The 17,041-nt window shown below is 44.1% G+C and overlaps 1 protein-coding gene and 1 long non-coding RNA gene across 2 annotated transcripts in view; one reads left to right on the forward strand and one right to left on the reverse strand.

Annotated features, from left to right (window-relative positions):
* Positions 1-17,041, forward strand: part of SNRPF (small nuclear ribonucleoprotein polypeptide F) — a 273,142-nt gene that overhangs the window by 254,386 nt on the left and 1,715 nt on the right. The gene's annotated exons all lie outside the window — the stretch shown is intronic.
* Positions 9,921-16,900, reverse strand: LOC136007134 (uncharacterized). The gene is made up of 3 exons (XR_010609492.1): positions 16,576-16,900; positions 13,159-13,316; positions 9,921-10,654 (listed from the first exon to the last, which is right to left on the reverse strand). It is a non-coding gene; the product is annotated as an uncharacterized LOC136007134 (long non-coding RNA).

Consider the following 17,041-nt stretch of genomic DNA (forward strand, 5'->3'; position numbering starts at 1 on the left):
TTCCCTCTCTGCATGGAAAAACGAGTGTGAAGCTATGCATGCAATTAAACCAAACTCTGCTCCAGATGTTCAAAACTGCCAAGCTAAGCATGGCTGGAACAGGAGTTGATTACTGAGAGAAGTGCATCACCTGCAGTCTCTGAGACCACTCCTAGCTAAGACAAGTAATTTTTTGTCAACTTCCCATCTAGTACTGACCAGGCCTGAACATGCTTAATTAGTGGTATCTGATGAGTGCAAAGCCTGGGGTTGTATTAGCCTTGCTTCTAAATTTGGACACATGCTTTGAACTAGTAATACAGGAGTTAAAAGCATCATGTAAACAGGATTAGACTTGGCTTGCAAAACTTTGGCTTCGTTCTTGTTTGAGGGAATAAGAGACAGCAAGAAAGCACACAGTAGAGCAGATGCTTTAGACAAAACCAGCTAGTAACTCCAAAGCCACACCTTTCAACATCTATCTCTGAGCATGTAACGACATGGTACGCCTGGGGTCCCATGATGGGAGTCAGCACTTTCAGGTGAGGTGATGTGCCTGCGTTGGCAGTGGCACCCAGCAGCAGCGGGGAGGACAGTCTGCCCATGGCCCCACCAAGCACAGGCCTGGCCATCCCTTCAGAAATAGGCACCCATGGAATAGTGTTGCGCATTTGCAGTGACTGGAGCAGTCAGTGCTATGGAACACCCTGGAAGGTGTAGCTTGGTCCAACCTCCCTGCTGAGAGGGAGGTCAGGAAACCTAGGGCCTTACAAGGACCTGAAAAGCCACCTGCGCAAAATTCCCAGGTGGAAAACAAAGAAAGTGTACAGGAAAAACACCTTTGTGATGTTTACCCATTGCTGCGACACGGTGCCTTCACTTTTCCCTGGTTCCATATCTTCTACTGCTGGACTTCAGAGATCACTGACCAGGCAACCACTGCTCTCAACCAGGGCACAGACAGGATGCAGTGAGTAGTGGAGGAAATAAAATGCAGCAGCCTTCCCCTCAGCAGTGTGGTGCAGGTATTTATCCAGGGATTTGCTGTCTCAGCAGGAGTGCACGAAGGATACATGGAGCTTGATATGTTTGAAAATACATCAGACAGCACACAAAGCCATGCATGAAAGGATATACATACCTTACTGTGTTTCCTATATCTGAAGTATAGTTTCAGGAGAGAAATTTAAGCTTCTGGAAGGGAGTAGGCTTAATATGTGTAAATTCAGCCTGGCACATGAGAATCCAGATTCTGACCTGATTTCTTGACATTTTTCTATATAAGTGTTAAATGATAACATATCACATCTTCTGAATATGATCATAAATGTCCCCCAGTTTTGCAGCTCCAGGTGACATGGATGCTTTTAGAAATGTATGTTCATATCATTCCTGTCCAGTCTCTAGCATCTATCTCCTTGAGCAAGGATCTCCTGAGCTAGCCAGAATCACTTCATTTGCAGTTCTGTTTAAGAGAGAGTTAAATCCCCTTTATGTGCTATTTTGCCTTCTTTTCTCTTTCTCATTTAGCTGAAGACGTTTCAGGACTAGAGCAGAGTGCTTAGAAAAAATGTCCCAGCTGATGAACAGAAGACAGCATTTAATTTGGTTACTTTCAAGTAATCCAGTCACGCCATTCAGACATTTGTTGCCAAACAAGATCATCAAGGCTAAAAGTCTTGTATATACTACTCCTATTGTTCTGGTGAGTTATTTGCCTTGTACTCAGAGCAGTCTGTAAGCTATTTCTCTCTATATAACGAGAAAGAATTGTACACATGTAAAGAATTCTCCATGCTTTGCTTCACGGATGTGATTTAACAGTACTTGCCTTCAGAGAGCTCGACAGAGAAATATCTGAGGTATCTAAAATGTTATAAGAGAGGTCAGAAATGGCACCAAGAACTTAAGGCTGGCTGCTTTTCTGGACTCATTCAGCCTGCGGCAGTGAAAGAAGTGCTTTGACTTTAGAAAAGAGTGTTTAATGTGCTTGGAAGGAAGTGTACAAATGCCAAAAACATCTCCTTGAGAGTCGGAAAAACTTCCTCCTTTTTTCTTTACATGTTTGTTTTCCCATTGACAAGTAGTTTCAGTGGAACATACTGAAATGGCTTGCTGTGAAGGCATTCCAAACATTATTAAGATACATTTTATATATAGCCTCCGTATCATAAACTGGGATTACTCATCTCCTGAAACCAATTTTCCCTTGGCTTATATACTTCTGTATGACCGCACCCCCAGAAAGCAGAGCTGTTCACACACTAGGAAAAGTAACATCAGCTCCTTCCATGAAGAATATGAGCTGCAGTTTGTTGTATTCACAGAGGTGGTGGCCCTTAGCATCAGTTTCCTCTGAAGGATCCTTCTCCTCTGTGGATTCCTGCTGACTCACTGCCCTTCAGACTCCTGCATTTCCCGAGGCACTTTCAGCTTCAAACACTGGATACTGCCTCGCTTGCAAATCTTTGGTCTGGATCCAGTGAGGAGAATATTGGTGCAGGTATTTTATTTGAGATTTTAAGATATTTGAGGCACTGGGCAGCTGCAACCAACGCAGCTCTGCTACTGCCTCTGAGATGGCAATGCTGAAATCTTTGCTCCTTTGGACTAAGGTCTCTTGGCTGAGTCAAGTTTTAAATTTCCCTTTTCCTACCTCATAGCAGCCTTCCAGTATCTGAAGGAGGCCTACAAGGATGAGGGACTCTTCATCAGGGACTGTAGTGATAGGACAAGGGGTGATGGGCTTAAACTTGAACAGGGGATATATAAGGTTGGATATAAGGAAGAAGTTCTTCACTGTGAGAGTGGTGAGGCAGTGGCTCAGGCTGCCCAGAGAAGCTGTGGCTGCCCCATCCCTGGGGCAGTGTTCAAGGCCAGGTTGAATGGGGCCTAGAGCAACCTGTTATTAAGTGTTCAGCTTTTGGTTTGGTTTGGGTTTTGTTTTCCTGCATGAGCAAGTTTTCAGTACTTTAAGAAATCTTCTTCAGTAGTAGTTTGGTAAGCCAGAGTTCCTTAGAAATAGATAATCATGCTTCTTCTTACTCTGTATTGTGTGCTTAAAGGCAGTTCAGGAATACAAACCTGATCCAGAAAAGTGGATGCTGGTGAATTCCCTGGAGGAATGCTTTCAGAGGAAAGCCTCTCAGCTGCAAGTGGCTGCCCCCCTCCCAAGACCATTTTACAGCTGCACTCCTGCCTACACTGCTGATCATAATTCCTTCTTCACAGTTTCTCCCTCTAGCAAGTGAACCTTCCTGGTGGGAAGGGCAAGATACTTCCATGGTTTATCCCAGCAGCAGACTCTGACTTTCCCTGTCTTTAACAAAGCACACATCCACATCCACAGCCAGTTCATTCCTCTCTTGAGTCTCCCATGAAGGACTGCATCTAGGGGTATTTTTCATGTATTTCTCAAGACACTATGGGAACATGGGCCTTGTTTACTTGGCAGTACCTCACCACAGTCTTAGACCATGTCAGCCAGCCTTTTAATTTGGGTTAATTCAGTTTCTTTTTCTCCCTTTGCACCTTTTCCCATCAATAGCTATGTTTTAGGCCACTGGGATAGCATCAGCTGTCACTTGCCAGCAAGTGATGTCACTTTGATATATATCTGCAGGCCTCTGTTTTCACAAGAGGTCAGCTCCCCCGGCTCTGTGGACAGACTGCATGTGTTGGAAGGAGCAATATAAACCCTAGATCAATATATCTGGCTTCCTTTTCAACATATAGCTCCTGAAATAGAATTATTTTGTACCAATTCTACCAGATCCTTTTAATCTCCACATTTGTCTTTGAGCAATTCTTCTGCCTGCAACACATCCAAATGCAAGTTTCTACTAATGTCATTGACATGCTCCTCCCTTTCCAGTTCATTAATAAAGTTGTTAAAAACCTTTTGTTGGCCTTCAATATGGTTTACTACATGCGGTTGCTTCCATGACTCAGGGGCACTATTAGCAAGTCTGGAACATCTCCAGTGTGTCTGGAATATATCTCTATCTCTACAGTTAAAGTCCTGCTTACAAGACAGGCTGCTTAGTAGACAGAAATAATAGCAAACACAGTTCTGGACCGCTGCATGTGGATTCATCCCTCCCTACTTCCCTCCCTTCTGAAACAGAAGATGCTTCTTTGTGATTTTACATCCCCACATCACTTCAGCAATACCCATGAGCCTTCCCTGACCACAACACTGGAGTACTTTGAGAGCTGAGACTCAGAAAGTCCTCATGCTTACTTCTAAAGCGATGAGCTATGGGAACAGCACACTGTGATGACTTTATTTAGTAACTTATTTATGGCCTGAATTGTTTTTTACTTTCTTTGCCGTCAAATTAGATCTTGCTGGCCTTTGCTTTAGAGTGACTGATTCATAGATGGCAATTCTCTGCAGCAGTGCAGCAAATGACTTCTCTCTGTTTCTTGTTTCTGCATTATAATTGTAGAAAACTCAGTAAATGTTCATTGTCTACCAGTATGCAGCCAGGCAAAGACTTTATAAATCAATTCTTTTGCTCTTTCTGACTCTAATTATTAAACTTGGAAACATCAGCTGGAGGACAGGCAGTCCAAGGTTCCAGTTTGCATAGATAACTGTGTTTGGTATCAAACAAGATATATGTAGCAAAGCTGAAATGTGTGACCTCCTTTAAGATTCCCCATGTCTTGCTCCCATCCCATTAGAAGCAAGGGCATCTCTTGCCAGTAATGACCAATCTACTCCACATTGCTCTTGGGTGCTGTGAGCAAAGATCTCTCCTTTGCAAGCGTCAGTCTCCAAGCTGCAGGTAAGGTAACAACATTCCATGACAGCCAGAAAAAAAAGGCTCTTCATGGATAGCCCTCCACATACCCTCCTGCTGAACCAGCCTGAGGAGCTTGTAGGTGATGGTTCCCATAGACCACTTACACGCCAAGAGCATTTCTGCTGTACTCAGGAGTGCCGTGTCTGCCACGCAAGTGACACAGGGAAGTGAGCAGGATCTCACGTGTGGTTCTCAACCGGGTCAAAAATCACAGGGTGGTTCAGTGCACCTGGATTTTAAAAGACAAGCTGCAGGGAACAGTGCGAATCAACATTAACAGTCTTCCCAGTTCTTTCCTTAATTTCTCTTCTGAGGCTTACATCTTGATCATGGTGTCCTGATGAAGCCTAAGAAGGAAGCGAGATGACGCTGTAGGAATCAGAGCCAGGACCTCAGAACTGAGCTGCTCCCTCTAGGGCAAACAGTTATGTGCGTGCCTAAGGGAGAGCAGCCTCCCATCCCTCTGAGCAGCTGTGGCTTCATTGTAGTATCATTCAACCCCCTGCTGGCTTCATTTTTCTCCTCAGCACTTCTTGTGCTGCCAGTTTTCCTGGTTTCTCTCCCGTTGGAATTCTTCACAGAGCCACCCTCTGCAGGCACTCCTTTCTGAGGATGAAAGGAACATTTTTGGTAAAGGATGGCCCCAAAAGTCCTGACCAGTGTTGCCCCGCATTGTCCTGCTCCCTCTGCATCAGTGGTGGCGATCCATGGCAGGAACCGACTGTATCTCAGGCTAATGAGTTGTCAGAAACCCGTCCCCATGCCTCGCCTCCCGGGCAGGTTATTATTATGAGGGCTGTCAGTGGCGGGTGAGGATGGGGCAAGCAATCCATTTCTGCAGCCAGCAGGGAGCTATGAATCTGTTCACAGGGGATCAGCGGGGTGCTGTGGGAACTGGCCTGCCCTGCAAGCGTCCACCAAGGGCTACCATTCAAGAGAGCACTGTGGGTTCATGGCGAGCGCAGCAAGTTTGCCTCTAATGTATGCCCTAATGAGTCGGCGGAGGGCGTTCTGCCTGCCTGAATGTCTTTAGTGTGGCAAAAGCGGAGTGGACATTCCCATACAATAGTGGGCTTAAATTCAGCTTCTCACCGACGCCTAATTCATGGGCGGAACGGCTTTTGTAATACCTATAGAACAGAAGTACAGTAGGTCATTTCATCAACTAATTGGAGTTGACAATCCCATATCTATCCATATCTCAGAGACATTTGCATGCATTTGGAAATGGAAGCATTTTGTCTTCCCTCATGTGGCCAGCCACCAAGGAGGGAAAAATATACATTTGGGTTTGCACCTCAGACAGCCACAGCTTTGCAACAAAAGCTAATACATCCTGGCGGCACCTTTTTAACTTCCTGAATGGCAGGTGGAACATTAAGGGTTACCTTTCTTACATCCATTCTCCACCTTTTAGGTCATGTTTCCTTCTCCCCACCCATGGTTTGATATCTCTGCAGGACACAGACTTCATGTTTGTCAGGTGTCCCACAGTGCAGAGCATCCATCTTGCGTAAGTCTTGTAAGTACCACCATAACATCAATAAAATAATGGGGTGATGGTCAGGATAATACAAAATGTCCCTGGTTTGCAAATGGGAGTTTCACAACTTGCTGAAAGCCACTTGCTGGACCACTAGCAGGGGTACGTCCAGTCCGCAATCCCACACCTGTAATGACAGAGTGCATCAAAGCTGTTATTTGCTTTAGTCTTTTGGGGCATAGCATGAACTTCTGCTATTAGCAACACTTTATCCACTGGCCAGTTCAGATACAGAAGTTGCGTCTCAGTATATACACAGGTACTATTAATTCTTCCAATTTAATTAGGCACATAACACCTGAGAAAGAAAACTTTCCAAATCCTCTGTGGAAGCCAAACGGACACTTTGGAGTGTTGTGCCAGTTAAAACTGGAGGTTCCCTTTTCTCTGGTGGACCATTTTGTCCTCAAAAGCAGCCACAGAACTAAGTCATATCCCCACCTATGAAAGTCTTTTTTCAGCTTTTTTGAGTGATTTTCAGCTAACTTGAGGGATTTTAATTTTTTCTATTTAAATAAAGGCTTGGCTTTGTCCATTAGCCATGCTAAAACCTCCAGGCTTTCTCAGTGCAACCCTCAACTCCATTAACAGTCTATGATGAAAGCAAAACTAAATTAATGGCTTCTTCCATTCACTAAATGTGTATTCCACATGGGATCTGAAATGCAGAATGTGGTAAAATTGCCTGGTTTGTACTTTATACTGGGACTGACGGAGACTGCAACACCACTTGGATGGAGACAAATAAACTTTATGCACTGATCCTAGCGACTCAGAGGCAATTCAGTTGTTCTTGTGACATGGGAGTTTTCATGCTGTAGAGCTAGGAAACAGTATAAAGCTGCCCAACAAACAGAATAAAGGTGGGCTAAACCACCACAATATTTTTCCCCCTGAATATGTTCATTAAGGATATCACTTTGCTTAGGATTAAAAACTTTACTATGTTTTTGCTCTTAAAAAACAAAGATCTGCTGGGAGTGTGGGAAATATGTTTTAAAAAGCCAGTAAATGGAGCACACGTCAGTAAAGACAGCTCGATTTCGTTACGGTGGTGTGATCACAAAAACGTTTTCTACCATGCAACTTTTAATTAGTCTCGCAAAAAATTATTCTGCTTCACTTATACAGAGTACAGTACATGGCTACGTAAATGCACAAGGAATGAAATAAATATGCTTTGTTCAAACGTGGTGACCTTTGGGAGACAAAGATGATAAGAGAATGAAGTTTCTTTCTTTTTCCTCTTGTATTTATCATGCGGCAAGTCAATGTTCCCTCATGAAATACAGTAATTATGATTAAAAATAAACTGAAATGAACTTCTTCACTTCACACTTCAACAGTCTTCCAGCCATACAAACGCATTCATGCATGTATGGCTGTCATTTCCAATCCAGACAATTTCTGGTAAGCTTTAGCCATTCTGAGGTGCTGCCAGTTTGAGTGACAACCTTGATACCTGCAACTAAATGGTTAATCTGTTCACCATTGTGAATGTAATCATTGCTCTCAGACACAGAGGAATCCCACATTTTTTCTGATGTCTGAAATAAAATGGTTGTTAGTAAATAATGTAGAGCATATATACACATAAATATATCTTAATATGCATGGTATTGTCAGCACTGTTCTGTGTTATCACATGTATTTATATATATATATATGAGTACTAAACCAGAGAAAATATGGAAAGTAAAACATATTTTTAAATAACGTAAAATGGATTTGCCTTCGCTGTAAATAAAAAATCAAAATAAAAGTAATCATTGCCTTTCATTAAAACAACATTTTAACTACACAATTCACATCTGAGTTGTATGTGCTCTATGAGCTTTTAGTATAATTCAGCATCCAGTTCCCATGGAACTCAGGGGCATTCTGCCCTTGAAAACACAGTCATTACTTCCATCCTGCTGCTATTTAAACACACTTGGAAATGATGTATGCTTCCAAATGTGAATAAAGCAAAACCAGTGAAGGCAAAGGTTATGTAGGCAAAGGGTATTTCCCTTATTTGCTGAAGACATTACAGCTCTGATCAGCGTGCTTAGCTTGCACATTTTAGCCCATTATCTGAGGCTGGAGTCAACGTGGCAACATCGAAATGGCTGTATTTTACATTTATATAAGCTATTATATACTCATATATTTGCTCAGCATCAGAAACACTGCTCTGCAGTATTTCTCATGTATACTTAATTTACTGATGTTGACTATTCAGGGGAAAAAAAATCCAGTTTCATGCAAATGAACTTCCTATTTTCAGTATAAATCCCCTGAAATTCTGCAAAGTTTAGCACTGCATGTAATGGACCCATAAGGAAAACATACAGTATGGATAGTGTATTAGAAGAATGGAGATCAGTTACATCCTCCAAGAGAGCTCACAAAACACAGATTGTTAAGTCTGGTAACTATTGCTCCCTAGGCACCACAGAAAGTAGATTCATAAGGTCATTATCAACATGGCCTGTGGGAATGTCTCTTCACACACCTAAATTCAGCTAATTATTAGCTGGTGAACAAGGATCGTAGCAGTCAGGTTTCCAGCCACTATTATCTTCTGCACGGGTAAAGTTTCAGCCAGGGTCTTCTAGTGGAACCTGGTGTCCCAGTGCACTGTCAACTGCTGCCATGACCATGCTTCTTGTTGGACAGCCCAGTTCAGAGTAGCACAGGAACTGCCGTCTACTTGACTCTATCATGAATTATCAACTACTTAAAGTCATACCTCCATTAAAATTCTTGGGGTCTCAACATGATAGTACTGCGAACTAAACGTTAACAAGACTGTTTAGCTGTGGATTTGACGTCTGTTGTTAAATCAATCTTTAATTGTATCATTTAATCCTCTAGATCTTCTTTCCCAGAGAGAAAAAATGATTAAGAGCTTCTGCCTGTGCATTTAAAGCAAGCACCCACAAAACCACAGATGAGCTGAAGTGTTTTATGTCCAATTCACAGAAGCATGTAAATCCATAAAGTGTCACAGGTATGAACTAGCCCCTTTTCCCTTCTAATTACATATCTTTTACAATCTGTCAGAACAAGTAGTCACTTGCTTCACGCGAAATATCATATGAAAGCAGCATCGGTATCAGTTCACCGCAACCCACAACTGATCAAACAACCTTAAGGATAATTTTAGAAATACATTTTCAGAAAATACTCAACACTGTGCATTGATATGCAAAATATTTGTTTATTGTGTAGCAAAAAAAGGTACAATTGTTTTGTATCTAAGATAGTGTTATACAAAATCTGTATTAAACACATCTGTTTAGTGAAGTTGGCCATGTTATTACTAATGTTTCATTGTTTTCCATTCTGTGCTCCTCTTTCTTAGTGGCTTATAACTTTGGCAGCCTTTAACTGGTTGTATAAACATTTACAGGAGGCAGTTCTCTAGAAAAGCTTTCCTGGAAACAGGAAATATCTGCACCAAGCTGATATTTTTCAAGAAAATTTCAGCCAAGAAGGTCATTTCCAAGAATGCTGCTTGGGGAAAAAATAGGTTCCTTTTCTCTTATAAAAAAAAAAAAAAAAAACAAACCACAAATTAAAGCATGTTTAAAAACTTCTGGAAAAATTATAATGAGCTTTGGAGCAAAGATCTGAGTATTGCAATAAATGGTTTTTGTTAAGGGCTGTTAAGGGTACACCTCTTGAAATGTTTGTGAAATGTGGCCACACTCTCACCCTTGCCCAATCCTCCAAAGTATCACAGTTTGCACGTGCTGGTCGGAGCGAGCCAGCTCAGACACCAGAATAGGTTTGTTGGCAGAGAAGCAGGCTTCTTTCAATTGTTTCTATTACCCAACCTAGCCTAAGGATCTCTATCCTGCACTGCAATGAACAATACGGTCAGAGCCTGACCTCTTCACTCGCCTGATCAGCACCTACCTGTGCAAATGTTTGTTGCTATATTCCTGAGCAGAAGAATCTGGGCAGCTTCTCTACTGACCATCTCTGGGTCCCATTACAAGAAAACACTCCACTTACCTACTTGGCCATTCCCATTACCTCTGGTGTAAATTGCCACAGAGAAGACACTGCTCTGGAGAAGGAAGGCACCAAATGAACATAAATGCTTCTAAGACCATGCTGCACTGCTGAGGCCACCCATGCCAAGTGTGGACAGCAACAGTGGCTGCTATAAAAGACTGAAAGAACAGAAAAGGACACAAAGAGAGCAGTGTGGCAGCCAGGTCACCTGGAGCATGCGAGGAGTATCAAGAGCACTGAGTTGGTTGCTGTGGTTCTCCAGGCTCTTGGTGTCCAAGCAGGGAATTCCAGGGCACATCAGCCTCAGAAACACCTGATGGGCAAAGAGAAGCCAGCTTTCACCATTTGTGCACTTTCGGAAAAACAAAGGAACAATTGTATAAGTGACCTAAGACTACTCAGCAAAATGAAAGCAGAACTGCCAAACTAAGTGACTACTTAAATGTTACACAAAGCACTTGTGACAAGAGAACACCAGCCCATCAGTGGCCTGCTAGCTAGAAATGAACCAGGTAGAGCTGGTCCCTACAAGCACTGTTGTTGTTAACATAAGGCAGTGGAAACTTTTGTGTCAAAAACTCCAGTGTATTAAACTCTTAAAGCGTTTTGAAGAAGGCATTTCTGTGGTGACACACTGCACCCAGCACACAGAGCTGGGCACTGCCCCAAGAAGCGTACAAGTCAGGGCACTGGTAATTTAGAGATGGTTGACAAAAGTGTAAACAGCTTGTGTACGGACAGTTGGCCAGTGTAAACAGCTATAGCCATGCTGTCTCCTGGAGTAGTACCAGATGATGTGTGTTGACCCATGGGATTTTGAGTTACTTTCAACCCCAAGCATACTGCAGTCTTTTGTACTATCTGCCTTGGGCATCTAGTCCTAACTCACTGACCATACTCAGCATTAATCTCTGGTCCCTGTAATCCTTCCTGTCTCAGGTAGGCTAAGCCTATTTGGTCTGTGGGGTCTGAGGAGAGCTTGTCCACCTACACAAGCTTGGTATCCTGCTTGTTTCACTGAGGCAATGGGATGCTCCAGAAACCAGCTGCATGAAAGCTTCTCCTCCTTTCTGCTCCATGGGGAAGGTTGTACATACACATTTGAGCAGATCTTCACCACTCCCTAGCCTCAGAGAGGCCATCACAGAAGGACCACCAGTTTAGCAGAGAGGCTCGCTGGTCCTAGATGCAGGGTAGTGATCACTGGCTCCCCACTGAGATGTGGGCCCTGGGCTCATGTTCAAGTCAAACATGAAGCACAGACATTGCCTTTGGAATATTTTCAGGGCACATGGGGTTAGGGATTTTTTTCTGTCTGCAGATCCTTCCTGGAACTGAGACTTTCTGGCCCCACTGCTCCAGGACCAGCTCTGGCTCCCCTGGGAGAGGTGCAAATGCAAACAGACCAGCAGACTTTGCAGAGGCTCTGACCTCAAATCGCTCTTCCCTTATCTACCACAAGAATAGATGCATCTGACCAAATTAATAAAACCACAGCACATTGAAGCCTCGGGGTGTAAAGGTGGGAGTTCAGGACATACTTGTCCCTACAGCTACCAGTCAGCCTTGATGACTCGTAAGTTTCTTTGGGACCCAGGCTCCCATGTTGCTGCCTTATCTCTTCAGAATATTGCTTGGGCTCTGACAGAGTTTTCTCAGAATGTCTTAAGTCCTGGATTTAGCTCCTTGTCATAATCCAGCAGCATTTCTCTCTCTTACTTTCTCCTTTCCAGCCAGCTGCCTTCTGCACTTTCTCTGAAAAAGTGAGGGACCACTTGTACAACACATAACCTCTCTTCACCAGTGATCCCACATCCAACTACCCTATCTAACCTCTCCTTCCTCTTGTCTCTTCCTGCAAGATTCACTGTTAAAAATTGTTTTCCTGCTTGTTAGGGTAACTATTTGTCCAAGAGGATTTCCAGATGAATTCAGGTTTAGAAACCGGTATTAGGTTTGTACCATCACCACTGGTGTTTCAGCCATGGCTGAAGGTAAAAGGATGAGGGAAGCAGCAGATGAGCTCCTCTTAAAATGTAGCTTGCACATAACACAGAGAACCTCCACACTTTTCAAGCTCTGCCCAGATTTCTCAAAACATCAGCTCTTGAACCACTTCTGTGATTTGGAGCCAGCTATTAGTTTCCATTAAAATGCTTGTGCGAAAGCAGTTTCCAGGTTCCTTCTGCACAATGCTTGATTCCCCCAATCCTTTCTGACACACACAAGAATGCCATTTTATTGTTTATACAGATCACATTGTTTTCCTCAGAGCATAATTTCAATTCTAATTCATTAATGTCAAAGCATAAAAGAAGCAACAGCACATAAAACAACAGAAGTTTGCCAAACCCAGAATATAACAGCTGATAATTAAGGATGTCCCATTATTTCTTGGCAAAGGAGCTTGTGTTTTCAGAGGCACATTCTTAAAGGGCCTCTCTTTAATGTAGCTGCATAATTTGCATTAATTCTATTTGCACAAATAAATAAAGGTTTTCAATATGCATAAAAGGAGGCTTTAATGTTCCCGTCATATCTGTACAATATCCATCCCATGCCCTTTCTCCCTGGCACAGCCCAGCCCGATGACAGGTTCACAGCACAGCCGCTTGGCAAACCTCAGGGGGAGAGGGGGCACAAAAAATTGTTATGACTCCATCGAGATCTGGGCTTTCATTAGCATATACCTGCTATTCCCCCAGATCTCATGTCATGCTGATGTCACTGCAGGTAAAAGGCACTGTGTTGACCTGAAACTGCACATAAATCCTCTACCCAAGAAGAAACACTCTGTTTCCATCTTCACAGGCTCACCTCCGCCTCCTGCCCTGGAAGCCCTTCACAGCACAGTCTCTGCTTGCTGGGCAAGTCCAACCCAAACAGACTTTGGTATCTTGCTTGTGTTTCCTCACATCAGTACACCAGCCACCGCTGGACATGCAGGGCCAATGGCAAGTCTCTTGTCTCTTTTTCTGTACATGCAAAAAAAAAAAGTATTTCTTACTGAAAAAGGGTTTTAGACAAAACCATCAAACACTTGCTACAGAAAACTGGGCAAGAGCGAATTTTCAATTACTGTATGGTTTATAATGGCAAATCTTCCACTGAGCCTGTTGCTGAAGGAAAAGTAAAATTATTTCATAGCAAGATTTGGCACGAGTCCTAGATCCTCTTCACATTTTAGCAGTATTGCTACAGCAGCAAAACTCCACAAGGGTGCACACAGCCTCAAAATCCTTCTAGGTCCATGACAGTCATAACCACTGCATCCTCAAGCAGAATAGAGGGCTTCCCAGAAATCAGTTCCTGATCTGCACTTAGCAGCTGTCTAGCTTAGACTGACGCATCGTATCACCTAGTATTTTCAAGAAGCAGATGCTGTGGTCTAGGAGCCTGTCAAGGGGAAAGGAAGGAGGGTGCTACACTGGTACACCTCCACCTGGGACAGGCTCCTAGGGGGAGAGCAGCAAGCAGGTTCTTGCACCGCTTTGTCACTTATGAACCTAACAGCATCAGAAGCTGAGGTTCATCCACCCCACAGCAGGACTAACTCAATGCTGCTACACTGGATTTAGTTTGATGCAGACCTGTCCTTCAGGGTACTGTCTCCTACTGGAGCTTCCTTTTTGTTAACTCAGTTCTCCCCATTCATAACTCAGGTCTGCGCATTCAAGTAACTTGCTTTAAGTGGGAGAACAGTGTAGCAAAGCAAAACCCAATTTACACTAGCATATCACTAGGAAAAGGCACAGGATGGTCACTAAAAGTGCAGCCCAGAAGCTGGAACATGGGACAGCTCTGAGGGTTTCCTTAAGAAATGGCAGGCAGAAGGGGGTTATGGCAGGGAGTTCCTGTCTCAGCAAACTCGGTATTCCTGGGCAGCTCAGCTTTCTTTCAGTGATGTGAGGGTACAGAGGCTAGCCCTCTCTGCCTGGCATTATGGTGACACGGCATGTTAATGATGTCAGTGAGCATTTGCACTTAACACAGATAACGCCATCTAATGAGTCCCTCCACCAGAAACGCTGCTGCAGTTGTGTGTCCAGCTGCTTAACGTGTTTCCTTAGGAACACAGGCAGTTGTGCTAAATTCCCACCACTGAGCTGCAAGAGAAAAGCCTATCCATCCATGCAAGATCTAAGGTCTGGATTAATCTATGACAAAAACTCTTTCCTGTCCATTTCCTGTTGAACAGCAGCCTAAATACCCTGACCCAAAGGCAGAAAAGAATGCAAACGATTATTTCCCCTATTACATGGGGAAATGCAAAGAGGACAAAAGGTGAACTTCACCCCTGTGCTGAAGGTCAGGAGAAGACCCAAGTAAAACAGTCTCTGAGTCAGAATGATTCAGTCAACAAGGTAAACAGCAAATTCCTCACATGGAAAAAAAAAAGACAAAGCTATTCTGTTTCGTGATTAACCAAGTTATCCAGTTAACTACATCAGATGTAGTCACGCATTCTGTGCTTTCAGTACTCCTTCCTGCCCTACCGCCACACAAAACTGCTGCAGACCCAGCCTACAGCTGATGATGTTACTGATGCATGAATTTGTGCACCGATTATGAAACTAGAAGTCAAGCGCTCCTGCTCTCTGACTTCTATGCTGGTATCTATGACCCTGGAAAATTATTCCGGATTTTGATAACTTTATAACAACAGGGCTGGAATATTTACTCATCTGTCAGAGGGACAAAGTGTATTAAATGCAGAATGTGATTGGCTCCTGTATTTCTGCATACACAGTAAGTTTCGCCAGCATGAGTAGGAGACACTGTGATCAAAACTGCTTCAATATTTAAATGTAAGAAGTGCTGTTTACAGATATGACACCAAACCTGTTATATTGTTATTCACAGATACACATATCCATCCTTGTCAGTTGTCAGGAAAGTGCAAAAATTACTCCCACGGTATGATTTTATCCAAGACATTCTAAGCTCATTGTGTTCTGTCATATTATACATTTTCTCTTGAAACTGGCTATTCTTTACAGTAAGTGGCACGAGAAATTTTTTGTTATATATACACCTTTTCCCATCGTGCTTTTCCTATATAGTCTCCACAGACTTCCATACAGAAATCTTGTAACTTAGTTACTCTTTCAGCTGGCCCATAGTGAGCCTTGCTCCCAGAAAGGCTATTAGCATAACTTTGTTGTCTCTGTCACTTATCCAATACACCCAAAAAGAAAACCATGTGGATTTCTAATGACCATAGAAATAATATCTGAGTGCACTTCTCATACATGTTAGTTAAAAAAGAATTACAATTCCAACTCTGGTTTGCTTCTATCCAACCATAAAGGCATTGCAACCACTGTGTGTGAAGACAGCTGGATCTGGCCAAGATAGGCTGTTGAGTCAGCCATATTTAGCAGGTGATGATGGTTTTGCTTTCAACACCAGGGCACTAGGCTGACCTTTGGAAGGTGAAGTGCACAAAAAAATGTAATAGTTCTGTTACAGAAAGGTTAGTTCCTGAAGGTATATTTTCCACATTCAGCATCCAATACATGAAAAATTAAGTGAAAATAAATAAACATTGTGGCATTTGATGACTTCAGATGGAATAGTAGAAGACATTAGTGTAGACATGACAAGTTAGTAAATGGTACAAATGTTGGTTCAGCCCATTTGCTTGTCAAAGGTTAAGAGTCGCAAATTAAAGCTAGAGCAGGACTGGTGTTTCATGAGTTCCTGGAGAGGGACTTTTCCTGGAGAGGGCACGCAGTGATAGGACAAGAGTATAGAATAGGGTAAATTTAGTTTAGATATTAGGAAGTTCTTCACCAAGAGGGTGGTGAGACACTGGAACAGGTTGTCCAGAGCAGCTGTGGCTGCCCCATCCCTGGCAGTGTTCAAGGCCAGGCTGGATGGAGTTTTGACCAGCCTGGTCTAGTGGAAGGTGTCCCTGCCTGGGGCAAAGGGGTTGGAACTGGATGAACTTTAAGGTCCCTTCCAACCCAAACCATTCTGTGATTCTGTTAAAAACTCTGGCAACTTCTATGCCCGGGAATCAAATGAGACCGAGTAGAGCACTCGCGCACTGGCAAAGACATCACTTATGCGCTTTATAAGCCCTGAGGTTTTCTATCCGTGCGGACAGAGCATCGAACCGGTCCACGCATTTCTTCTCTCCCGCGAACCACGCGCTCATGCCCCGCAAGGCTCCCGCTGCGTGCCGCAGTCACCGCGCGGGTCAGGCGCTGCCACCTCGTGGACACCCACCGGGAGGGACGAGGAAGGAAATGCAGAGCCCCACCGCTGCCGAGCTGAGCACGGCCCCCGGAGCCGGGGAGTAACCCACAGCTGGAAAGTAAGCGGTACTCCACCGGGAGGGACACGGGGACACGGACCCCACTGCCCAGAAACGGTGCGCCCATCCCGGCCGGCAGGGCACCCGCTGCTCTGCCCGCCCCGCTTCCAGGAGGCGGTAAGGCAGCCGCCTGTCCGAGGGGGCACGGCTCGCCCTTTGGGGGCTGCGGGACGGCAGGGAGGGCACGGGGAGGGAGCCGGGAGGAAGCGAGAAGCCCGAGGGCCCTGAGGTCCTTCGGCCCGCAGCACCACCACCCGCTCCTTCCGCCCGGTGCCGCGGCCCCGCGCTAGCCCCGCCCCGCCGAGCGGTTGGTTAGAAAAAGTAGAAGGACAGCCAGGCCTGCCAATGAGAGAGGCTTCCGGCGCCGCCAAGCCAATG

The sequence above is a fragment of the Lathamus discolor genome, chromosome 1 (assembly GCF_037157495.1).
Source record: "Lathamus discolor isolate bLatDis1 chromosome 1, bLatDis1.hap1, whole genome shotgun sequence".
NCBI classification, from domain to species: Eukaryota; Metazoa; Chordata; class Aves; order Psittaciformes; family Psittacidae; genus Lathamus; species Lathamus discolor.